The 12,479-nt window shown below is 39.9% G+C and overlaps 1 protein-coding gene across 4 annotated transcripts in view; it reads right to left on the bottom strand.

The window, feature by feature from the left end:
• LOC140502854 (cilia- and flagella-associated protein 53-like) overlaps positions 1-12,479 on the bottom strand; it is a 199,001-nt gene that overhangs the window by 77,333 nt on the left and 109,189 nt on the right. The gene's annotated exons all lie outside the window — the stretch shown is intronic.

The raw sequence follows: 12,479 nt of genomic DNA, 5'->3' as shown, positions 1-12,479 counted from the left end.
GTATGGTGGGCAATGTACTGCCAGTTCCTTTGTGACTTTAGGCAAATAGCATACTTCTCTGACCCTTGGTTCCCTCAACTGTAGAATTAGGGACTTGAACCAGATGTCTCTAAGGTCTTCTTCAGCTCTAACTCTATGGTCCCATGATCTTAAGGCTCAGAGATAAATGACTTGTTAGTAGTCTCACAGCATCAGAATTGGGATTTGAACCCAAATCTTCCTGGCTTCCTGGCTTCCAGTCAAGCCAGTACAACATACTGCCTCTAACCCTTTCATTTGGCAGAAAACTGAACTTCTAAGAAGTGCCTTGCCAAAGGTCACACACAGGGAGTATCAAAGCTGTGCCCTGCTGCCTCTCCCATCTGGCTCTTGGCTTTTCCTCTGTTAAGTGAGTTGGGCAAATCCCCAGATCAGGCCACTACTGTTCTCCCATTTCTAAAATGACAAAACATACCAGGGTGCTCACAGACTCCTAGATAGACATCCATGAATTCTGGGATTATCCCTTTGGAAAATGGCAACACTTATACTTTAAATTGACTATGCCAGTCAATAAGCATTTATTATGCACTTACTACATACCAGTCACTGTGCTGAGCACTGAAGTTACAAAGAAAGACAAAAACATGTCAACTGAGTCTTGAAAGAAGCTAGGAGGTTGTGAGGAGCAGAGAGGACATTCCAGGCAAAAGAGACAGCCAGTAAAAAGACAGAGCTGGGAGATGGGGAGTCATTGGCAATGAAGAGAAAGAAAGTCAATGCTGCTAGATTGTAACGTATAAGAAGACTGGAAAGGTAGGAAGGGACAAGATTATGAAGCACTTTGGAAGCCAAATAGATGATTTTATATTTCATTCTAAAGGTAATGGGGTGGGGGGGGGGAGAATCAGCTAAGTACTACAATGGGTAGATTGCAGGGCTAGGAGTTAGGGAGATCTGAGTTCAAATCTAGCCTCAGACACTAGCTGTGTGACCTTGGACCAGCCACTTATAACCTTGTTTACCTCAGTTTCTTCTTCCGTAAAATGAACGGGAGAAGGAAATGGCCAACCAATCCAGCAGTTTTGCCAAGAAAATCGTAAATGGGATGGCAGAGTCAGACATTACTGAAATGACTCAATAATAAAAACACACACACACAAAAAGGAAATAGAGAGCCCCTGGAGTTTATTGAGATCAGCAAGTTAGGAACTTCCCTTTGGCACTTGAGTAGAGAATGAACTGGAATGGTGAGAGACTTAAAGCAGCATGTTATTACAGTAGTTCAGGTTTGCAGTGATGAGGGTCTACACCTGGGTAGTGACTATGACACTGGAGGGAAGACTTACACAAGAGATTCTTTGAAGATGGAAACTGATTGGATATGGGGAATGAGTTTAAGTGGAGAATTGAGGATGAAGTTGTGAACCTAAGTAACTGGGAAGATGGTGGTACCCTCAACAGTGGTGGAAAAGCTGGGAACAGGATAGGGTTTGGGGATGGGGAAGCATGTAAGGTGAGCTGTTTGAGTCATGTTGAGTTTGAGATGTCTATAGAACATCTAATCCAAGATGTTCAATAAGCAATTGGTGATGCACTACTGGAGTCCAAGAGGGAAGTTAAGGCTGGACAAATGAATCTGAGAATCACATAGCTCACATAGATCATTGAGTTCATGGGAGCTAATGAGATCACCAAGCAAGAGAGTAGAGAGAGAGGAAAGATGAGCACCAAGGACATCCCTCTTTGGGGGATATCCTGCCTCAAGTCTCTCTCCTTTCCAATTTATTCTCTACAAACTACCAAAGTGATTTTCCTCAAGTATTCTACTAACCATTTAACTTCCCTGCTCAATAAACTCCATTAACTCCCTGTTGTCTCTAGGATCAAATAGAGATTCCTCAGTTTAACATTTAAAATCCTTAAGAACCTGGTTACAATGTACTTTTTCAGTCTTATTATACATATATAAAAATTATATGTGTGTCATATGTGTGTGCGTATACACACGTAAATTATATGTGTGCTACATATATGTGCATGCATGTATGTGTGTGTACACATGCACCCACATGCACACACACTCTATAGTCCGGTTTCTTGTTTCTTACACACTACTCCATTTCTCCTCTCTGTGCTTTTGTATAGAATATATCTCATGCCTGGAATATATTCACTATCTCCCTCTGCCTCTTAAAATTTCTAGTTTCACTGGTCAGGCATCTTGGCATACGCCTGTAATGCCTGCTGCTGAGGTGGCTGAGAGTAGCCAATCACTTGATATTGCTGAGCTGCACTAGTCTAATCCTATCGGCTGTCTACACTAAATTCATCATAAACATGGTAACCTCCAGGGAGCCAGGGACTCAAGGAACTTATGAACGGTATCATTTTGTCTTTGTATTCCTAATGCTTATGATGGTCCCAGGAGTATAGCTTACTAAATGTTTATTTACTAAATGTCAGAGTATTGACTGTAATAATTGATTTTTCAAGGGCCCTAGGAACTAAATAATGTGGCTACTAACAAAACATGAGTATAAATTGCTTAAATGGATAAGCTAAATGCATATGTGTGTCTAAGTATTTGCACATAGAAACACATATTGTCCACATCTCAGTATGGCACTGGCTAATAAATTATTCCACTAGACAGTCTTTCAGATTTTAATTCCTCTTGAGGACCTCATTTGTGATTTTCTTAGTAAAGGTACTGGAGTGATTTGTCATTTCCTTCTCCAGCTCATTTTACAGATGAGGAAACTGAGGCAAACAGGATTAAGTGACTTTTCCAGAGTCACCCAGCTAGCAAGTGTTTGAGGCCAGATTTGAACTCAAGAAGATGAGTCTTCCTGAATTCAGACCTTATACTTTATTCACTAACAAAATCTAGCTGCCTCTGTGTGTATGGGTTTGTGTGTATGTATATCTATACATATATGCACACATAAATATGTATGCATATACACATACACACATGATATTTTTAAATACAATATAGAGACAACATATATAATATGTATAACATATAATAATATAATATATTACAACTATGTATGTATAAGATACATACAGCATAATTGGGAGGTGATCTCAGAGGGAGGGCATTGCGGTGAGGAGAGGGAGGAAAAAGTAGAGGGAAACCAGTAAAGGCGTCTTGCAGATGGAATTTCAACTGAGTCTTGAAGGAATCCAGTGAAACCAGGAGGTGGAGGTAAAAAAAGGGAGAGCATTTCGGGCAGAAGAGACAGATCACAAAAAGACAGCGTTAGGAAGTGGAACCATTTGCAAGGAAGAGCAAGAAGTCCAGTGTTGCTGGACTGAAGATGATGTGTTTTAGTTAGAGATAGAGACACCTCTCTCTCTCTGTCTCTCTTTCTCTGTCTCTCTTTCTCTGTCTCTCTGTCTCTGTCTCTGTCTCTGTCTCTCTGTCTCTCTCTCTCTCTCTCTCTGTCTCTCTCTCTCTGTCTCTCTCTCTCTCTCTGTCTCTCTCTCTCTCTGTCTCTCTGTCTCTCTCTCTGTCTCTCTCTCTTTCTCTCTGTCTCTGTCTCTGTCTCTCTCTCTCTCTCTCTCTCTCTCTCTCTCTCTGTCTCTCTCTCTCTCTCTGTCTCTCTGTCTCTCTCTCTCTCTCTCCTCTTATCCCCACAAGCTTAGAATGCTCTCCCTCCTTATCTCTGCCTATTGGCTCCCTGTTTTCCCATCTTCTATAGGAAGCCTTTCTCCATCTCTCTTAATCCTAATGCCTTCCCTCTCCTAATTATTTCCTATTTAGCTTGTTTATACATATTTGTTCGCTTGCTTTCTCCCCCATAGACTGTGAGCTCCTCAAGGGCAGGACTATCTTTTAACTCTTTGTATCATCAGCACTTTCCCCAGTGCCTGACACTTAGTAGGTACTTAATAAATGTTTATTGGCTGCCTAACTTGGAGGGGCATCTGTATTCTTCTTGTTCTCAGAAGTTTTTTTAATAGATTAGAAATAAGTCACACTAGCACTGAATTTCAAACAGGTACCTCAAATAGGTCAATCACAGAAAGCATTTATTAGGCACCTACTACAAGACAAAAATTTCAGTCCTCAAGGAGTTCACATTCTATCTCTATAGATAAAAAGCATGTGAATAAAATATACATGACATAAAAAGAAAGGTTTTTAGGGGGAGAGGAGAAGCACTAGTAATTGGATGACCATTTGCTCTCTATGTTGAGGAAGAGAATTTTGTTCATTATTAGGTTCTTGTAAAAGCTAAACTATACTTTTTATTATTCCTCAAAGAGAGCACTCCATTTTCCCTCTGTGCACAGACTAATTCCCATGCCTGGAAAGTAAACCTTTCCAACTCTGATTCTTAGAATCCTTATATTACTTCAAGGATCAGTTCTTCTACATGAACCCTCTCCTAGTCCCCACCCCCTAACCCAATACATACCATTTATTTGATAAATAAAAAAACCTCATTCAATTATTTGAAAGATAAAACAAAGAGCTTTTTTTTTTTAAATTAAACTTTTAACATTTATTTTCACACAATTTTGGGTTACAAATTTTCTCCCCTTTTTTTCCCTCCCCCCCCCCAGACCCAAGCTTTCTAATTGCCCCTGTGACCTATCTGCTCTCTCCTCTATCCTCCCTCCCTGCCCTTGTCTCCGTCTTCTCTTTTGTCCTGTAGGGCCGGATAGCTCTCTTGACCCCTTAACCTGTATTTCTTGTTACCCAGTGGTAAGAACATTACATTTGGTCCTAACACTTTGAGTTCCGACTTCTTTAGCTCCCTCCCTCTCTACCCCTTCCCCTTGGAAGACAGGCAGTTCAATATAGGCCATATCTGTTTAGTTTTGCAAATGATTTCCATACTAGTTGTGTTGCATAGGCCTAACTATATTTCCCTCTGTCCTGTCCTGTACCCCATTACTTCTATTTTCTTATGGTCCTTTCCCTCCCCATAAGTGTCGACCTCATATTGCATTCTCCTCCCCATGCCCTCCCCTCTATCCTCCCCCCCATCCTGCTTGTGCCGCTGTCCCCCACTCTCCTGTATTATGAGATAGGTTTTCCTATCAAAATGAGTGTGCATTATATTCTTTCCTTTAGTGGAATGTGATGAGAGTAGACCTTGTGTTTTTCTCTTGCCTCCCCTCTTTATCCCACCACTAATAAGTCTTTTGCTTGCCTCTTTTATGAGAGATAATTTGCCCCATATAACTTCTCCCTTTCTCCTCCCAATATTTCTCTCTCACTGCTTGATTTCGTTTTTTTTTTTTTTTAGTATATGAGCCCATCCTCTTCAATTCACTCTGTGCACTCTGTCTCTATGTATGTGTACGTGTGTGCATGTGTGTGTGTGTGTGTGTGTACTCCCACCCAGTGCCCAGATACTGAAATGTTTCAAGAGTTATAAATATTGTCTTTCCATGTAGGAATGTAAACAGTTCAACTTTAGTAAGTCCCTTATGATTTCTCATTGCTGTTCGCCTTTTCATGGTTCTCTTCATTCTTGTGTTAGAAAGTCAAATTTTCTTTCCAGCTCTGGTCTTTTCATCAGGAAAATTTGAAAGTCTTCTATTTCATTGAAAGACCATTTTTTCTCCTGAAGTATTATAGTCAGTTTTGCTGGGTAGGTCCTAGTTCCTTTGACTTCTGGAATATCCTATTCCATTCCCTTCTATCCCTCAATGTAGAAGGTGCCAGGTCTTGTACTATCCTGATTGTATTTCCACAATTCTTGAATTGTTTCTTTCTAGCTGCTTGCAATATTTTCTCTTTCACCTGGGAATTCTGGAATTTGGCCACAATGCTCCTAGGAGTTTCTCTTTTTGGATCTCTTTCATGCGGTGTTCTGCGGATTCCTTGAATATTTATTTTGCCTTCTGGTTCTAGAATCTCAGGGCAGTTTTCCTTGATAATTTCATGGAAGATGATGTCTAGGCTCTTCTTTTGATCATGGTTTTCAGGTAGTCCCAGAATTTTTACATTGTCTCTCCTGATTCTATTTTCCAGGTCAGTTGTTTTTCCAATAAGATATTTCACATTATCTTCCATTTTTCGAATCTGCGCGGTATGTTCTGAGATATCTGTCTTTCTCGAAAAGTCCAAAGCTTCCATCTATACCATTCCAGATTTGAAAGATCTATTTTCTTCAGTGAGCTTTTGAATCTCCTTTTCCATTTGGTTAATTCTGCTTTTGAAAGCATTCTTCTCCTCATTGGCCCCTTGCACCTCCCTTGCCAGCTGAGTTAGGCTAGTTCTCAAGGTGCCAATTTCTTCAAGATTTTTTTGGTTCTCCTTTAGCAGGGAGCTGATCTGTTTTTCATGCTTCTCCCTTATCCCTCTCATTTCCCTTCCCAGTCTTTCCTCCACCTCTCTAACTTGATTTTCAAAATTCCTCTTGAGCTCTTCCATGGCCCGAGCCCATTGGGTGGGCTGGGACACAGAGTCCTCGATTTCTGTGTCTTTGCCTAATGGCAAGCCTTGTTCCTCCCCATCAGAAAGGAAGGGAGGAAGTGTTTTTTCTCCGATAAAGTACCCTTCAATAGTTTTATTTCTTTTCCCTTTTCTTGGCATTTTCTCCACCTAGTTGCCTGACCTCTGAATGTTCTCCTCACACCCACCTCGCCTCCTGGTCCTCCCAGCCAGCGTTTGGGGACTGAGATTCAAATGCTGCTTCCCGCCTTAGGATTTTTGGCGGGGGCAGGGCTGTTATTCAGTGTTAAATTAGGCTCAGGTGCTGAGGTCAGGGGCAGGGCCGCCTCTCTGGCTCAATTCCCTCAGGGGGTTTATGCACAGACCTTCCACAATGGATCCAGGCTCCCGCTCGCTATGGGAGCCCCCATCCGCAGCCGCCTCTCAGCCCCCACCTCCCGGGGGTCCCGAGCCTTGGGGGCACCTCACTCCCCTCTCAACCCGCCAAAGAGACTCTCTCACCTACCCCCGTCAGTCACCTCTTGGTGGGGGGGGCCCGTGCTGCCGCTGAAGATCCCACCTCCGGAGCCCTTTCAGATCTGTGCCTCTCGGAGCCGTGGCCGCCGCCGCTGCCGCAGGTCCGGGCTGGGCACCGCGTCTGCAGCGCAACGGACCTTTTGCGAGAGGTTTGCTGGTCCCTCTGTGGGTGGGGGGACCCGCGTGGCCGCTGGAGATCCCGTCCCATAGCCCTCTCGGATCTTTTTCTCACGGTGTCGCTGCCGCGGTATGGTTGCTCTCTGCTCCCCTTCCCGGAGCCCAGTCCACGGCGCGAAGGACCCCCCGTGAGAGGTTTGCAGGTCTCTCCAGAACAGAAATCTCCCTCGCTCCAATATTCCGTGATCTCTGGGTGCAGAATTCGCCCTGGGTTAGTCCCTTCTGCCGTTCTGTGGTTTGTGGGTTCAGAGCTATGTGTATGTGCGTCTTTCTACTTCACCATCTTCAAAGAGCTTTTAAAAAAATTAAAATAAAAGCCAAATAATTCATTAGCTAAAGTGATTGAAAAAAGAATGGACAACCAAATAGCCAGTATCCCAATGAAAAAGAAGTATTCACAACAAATGAAAGAAAAATAAAGGGAATTATTATAAATAATTTTGCCTGATTAAATGCCAACAAAACCAATTACTTAAATCAAGTGAATGAATATTTACAAAAATATAAAATATGCAGGCTAATAGAACAAGTTGGAATTTAAATAATCTAATTTCAGAAAAAGAAATTCAAAATACATGAACTCCCAAAGGAAAATAAAGTAAACCCTAAGAACTAAATGGATTTTAAAATGAGTTCTGTCAAACTTTCAGAGAAAAATTAATTCAAAGATTATGTAAGCTGTTTGCCAAAATGGGAAAATATTGGATCCTACCAAACTCTTTCCATAATTAGGGTTTTTCTGTATAAACCAGGGAAGGAAAAAGAAAACCATAGACTCACACTGCTAATGAATATTGATTCAAATGTATTTAATAAGATATTAGCAAAGAAGCTGCAGCAATATATCAGCAGGATAATGCACTATGACCAGATAGGATTTATAGAAGAATGTCAGAATGCTTCAATGTTGTTGCTGTTTTTCAGTCCTTTCAGTCATGTCTGACTCTTCATGACCCCATTTAGGGTTTTCTGGAGTGATTTGCCATTTCCTTCTCCAGTTCATTTTACTGATGAGAAAACTGAGGCAAACAGGGTTAAGTGATTTGCCCAGGGTCACATAGTAAGTGTTTTAGACTGTATTTGCACTCAAGGCTTCCTGACTCCAGTTCTGGTGCTCTATCCAGTTTGCTACCTAGCTACCTTGGTTCAATATCAGGAAAACAATAGACTCAATTAGTAGACTATAAAAGTAAAAGTAGCAAAAGTGCCAAAAAGTATAAAAAGTAGTCAAACTGAAAATAGGCTATAATAGACTATCTTAATAACAAAATCAGTTAAAAATACATGACTGTATCAATAGAAGCCAAGACACTTTTGACAAAATAGAGCACCCCTAATAAAGCGTAAAAATAAATGCTCTTTGAACAAATCTAAAACAGAGAACAAGTATCACCTATGATGGAGAAACACCAGAAGCAATTTCAATTAGATCAGGGGTAAAGCAAGCATGTCCCTTATAACCATTATTATTTTATACTTCTAGAAATACTTGCAATAAAACAAGAAAGAAATTTAGACAATAAACACAAAAAGGAAACAGAATTAATATTTTTAATGGATGATATGATAAAGTACCCTAGGATTTCAACTAAAAATTAATTGAAACAATAACTTTAACAAAACAGCAGGACATAAAATCTATAAACCCTTTACGTATGTTACCAGCCAAACCCTTCAGAAAGGCTAAAAAAAGAAACAGCACACAAAATTACCATACAACATTTTTTTTTTTAATCTGAGAGTACAGTTATCAAAACATACACAGCCATTTGGACATGGTGGCTACCAGAATAGGGTGCATCCTATCCAGGTCTCACATACCTACTCCAAAAAATTCCTGAGGTTCATAGCAAGACAAATCATCAAGAAATTAGAGTAAAGGACATTTTTCATCCTCGAGTGGCACAGAATGTCAGCCTGAAGACAAAGGGCAATGAGAAAGTCCACCATCAAAGCCAGTGCCAGATCAACTAGAGATGAGCATAGATAGCTTTTAAAGCTTTGTGTCTAGAGGCAAGAAGAGTTTTAGTATTCCATAAAAATGCCTCAGAATGGTAAAAACAAAAACAAAAACAAAAACCAACCCAGATTAGGAATATTGGAAGCCCTCAGGAACTGGAGTGACCACAGATTCTCATGGTGCCTCAGTGCTGAGATGGGGACAGTTCAGTCCTAGGGGAACCAAGGTCTATAACGCTAGAAACTGAAATTTCAGAGAGAGCCCCAAAGATCCAGTAGTTTGAACCTCAAAGATCTAGGGACCCCTAGAAGTTGGTTATCAGTACAAGAATCTAGGGGACCCAAAGTGAGACCAAACAGGGGCAGTGGTGAAACTTTTTTTTGGTACAAAACTCCATTTCACAAGCTCAAACTGGGGAGATAAATAAATGAAAGAAAATACCAATTAGTATTTTAAAAAATTATTGCTAATCTGGCTCTATAATAACTGCAAGTAGAGACTCAAAGAAAAAAGGTGATTTTCCACAAGGACTACATAAATACCAAGTTGCAAGGAAGTAAAAGAAAAAAATTTAAAAAGTAAAGAAAAACTCTTGAGGAAAGAATGAGAAGGATAACTAGCTGAGAAAAGACAGTGATAAACCCTACCCAAGAAGTAGAATTCATGAAAAGCAGAATCGAACAAAGAGAAATTAAGCATTCCATGACACAGCAAGAAATATTAGAATAAAATCAAAAGATTGAAAAAGATAGGAGGAAATATAAGAAATGTGATACAAAAACAACTGATCTGAAAAAAAAAGGTCAGAAGAAGTGATTTAAAAATCATTAGATTCCTGAAAACCATGATTTTTAAAAAAGCCTGGATACTATGTTTCAAGAAATCATAAATGAAAACTGTCCAGATCTGCTAGAACCATAAGGCAAAATAAGGATGGAAAGAATTCACTAATCACCTTATAAAAGAAACTCCAAAAGGAGAGAAATTAATTGCTCAAAAAGGACAACACTAGCTATCATAGTTTCAGTACTATACCAAACTAAAGAATTATTTTATGGAACTAGACAAAATTATAATAAAATTCATTTGATGAAACAAAATGTCAAGAACATTAAGGCACTTTTAGAATTATAAAGGAATAGGTGCATGAACTAATATTATGAGGTAAAGATGACCCAACACCTCAAGGGGAACCCCCTAGTACTCTCAGGGGCTGAGGCAGTATCCTAACTCTGAGATAACAAGCCTAGAGAAAATATTCGTTACATTTGTGGACAGAGAGCTCTGTCTTCCAACTTTTTCCCTCGTGGAAGACAATCTGATAATCCAATGGTAACCACTTACATGTGCACCTTCTCTTATACTTCCAATAATAACTGCATCTCCATGTGTGTCATTCTTGGCCTGGAGGCATATCATTGGTGATCCCATTTTTATATCCCAGCTAAAAGTTTATGATGTTTCTATTTTAACATGTGTTAGCCCATAAATAAGGTGATAAAATTTCCCATATCCATTAAGTGGCAGTCATGTTCTCTTCTGATCGAAGTATTTTACAGTCTTGAAACACATCCCCTAGGGTGTTGAGTCTTTCCCTTTGCAAGTGTCAGCTTTAAAGACCCAACAACTTGATGGCACCAACTATTCCCCTAAGGAAATATTAGTACTACACCAAGACACTCATGAATCTTCAGGACTTGAATTTCACAATTTAATATGGATCAATGGAAAACAGCCTTAATGTCAGTTTTATTGTTTTATAGTAAGGAGGAAAGTGAAAGCAATTTTGCGGGGGGAGGAAAAATGGGAGCAAGTAATTTATTTTAAAAGAGGTTAAAGAATGAGCTAGGAACAGAATGAGATAACCTGGTTTCACATGCTGTATAGGATTGTGTTTCTTTTTTGTGACACCAAGACCTTGTTTTTAGTTATTTTCCATTTGTTTGTCATTATTTCTTGATGCTCTGCTATGAGTACCATAGCAGAAATGCATCACCTATCTTCTAGATTATGGCAATGACCTTTTAATTGGTCTGCCTAATTTAAATCCCTCCTCCAATCCATCCCCCACACTGCTTCCAAAAAGATTTTTCCTAAGCATGCAGTTCCTGACCATGCTACTTCCCTACTCAGTAAACTCTACTGAGTCCCTGTTGTGGCTAGGATACAATATAAATCCCTCTGTTTAGCCTTCATAACCTAGCCCCAACTTATCTTTCCAGGCTCATTGGGCATTACTCTCTTTCTCACACTACTGTATAACCAAATTTACCTTCTATATGTTCCTCAAATGTAGTCCCCCATCTCTTGGTGCCCCCTGATACCTGAAATGTACTCTCCTCTTCAGGATCTCTGAATCTTTGAATCCTCTTTGAATTCTTCACTTCTTTCAAGGTGGAGCTTAAGCATCAGTTTTTTCATGAAGCCTTTCCTGTTTCTCCCAGCTGCTAGTGCCCACTCTCTCAAAATTAATAGGCATAAACCTTACATTTATTTTGTATCATTCTATATATATTTATTTTGTATATACGTTTTTGGTATACATGTTGTCTCCCTCAAATTAAATTTTTCATTTAAAAAAAATCTCTTTGTCTCCATTATCTAACACATTGCCTGGCACATCATATATGCTTAAAGAAATACTTGTTGATTGGTTGACTTATTGATTCTTTCATCATCCTGTTTTAAAGTGTGAGAGCTTGCAGAGAGCAGTGCCCTGTGTTAATGAAATAGGGAACCAGTTAGCATTGGTGGAGAGGAGGGAAGAGCAATCAGAAAGCCTAGGGAACTTCCTGAGGAGAGGAGGTTGGACTAGAACCCAGAGCCCAGAGGAGTCTTGAGGCATGGGTAATAGACAGCATCAGTGGACTAGACATTGCTGGTGAGATAGAAAAAACAATAAAAAGTGTTGGAGGTGGGAAGATGCCAAAGGCAAATTTGCCTACTTCCCATTTTTTTCAGGACCCTGACACAAGGATCCTGTCCCTTCTTTGCTCTTTAATTATAGATATAAGGTAAAGGAATATGTATTCTTTCATGAGCTTGAGCTTCAAGGACTATCTCCATATTTGTAGCCATCTTTTCCTTGTCAATGAAGAGTCCTCCAATTATTTTGCATTGTTAGTAAAGGCCTTTTGATCAAAACTATTTCTTTCCTGCCTCTCTACTGCCCATAAATCTCTTCCATATGAGTGGGATAGGTTTAGTGAAGACTTCTCAGATTGTAATTCTGCTCCCAGGGTTGAGGTAAGACTGAGAGGCTCAAGGTTACTATATTTTTAGAACAGAATAATTCCATATAAAGATATAAAACTGTGTAGTACATTAGGGTCTCAATGATTGGATAAAGTTTACCTAATAATAAAATGTCTTCATTTCAAAAGGGATTGGTTAGATTTCGTGTCTAGAATGTAAGATCATATTCTC

The sequence above is a fragment of the Notamacropus eugenii genome, chromosome 4 (genome assembly GCF_028372415.1).
Source record: "Notamacropus eugenii isolate mMacEug1 chromosome 4, mMacEug1.pri_v2, whole genome shotgun sequence".
Classification (NCBI taxonomy): domain Eukaryota; kingdom Metazoa; phylum Chordata; class Mammalia; order Diprotodontia; family Macropodidae; genus Notamacropus; species Notamacropus eugenii.
This window is presented reverse-complemented; position numbering and strand designations above follow the sequence as displayed.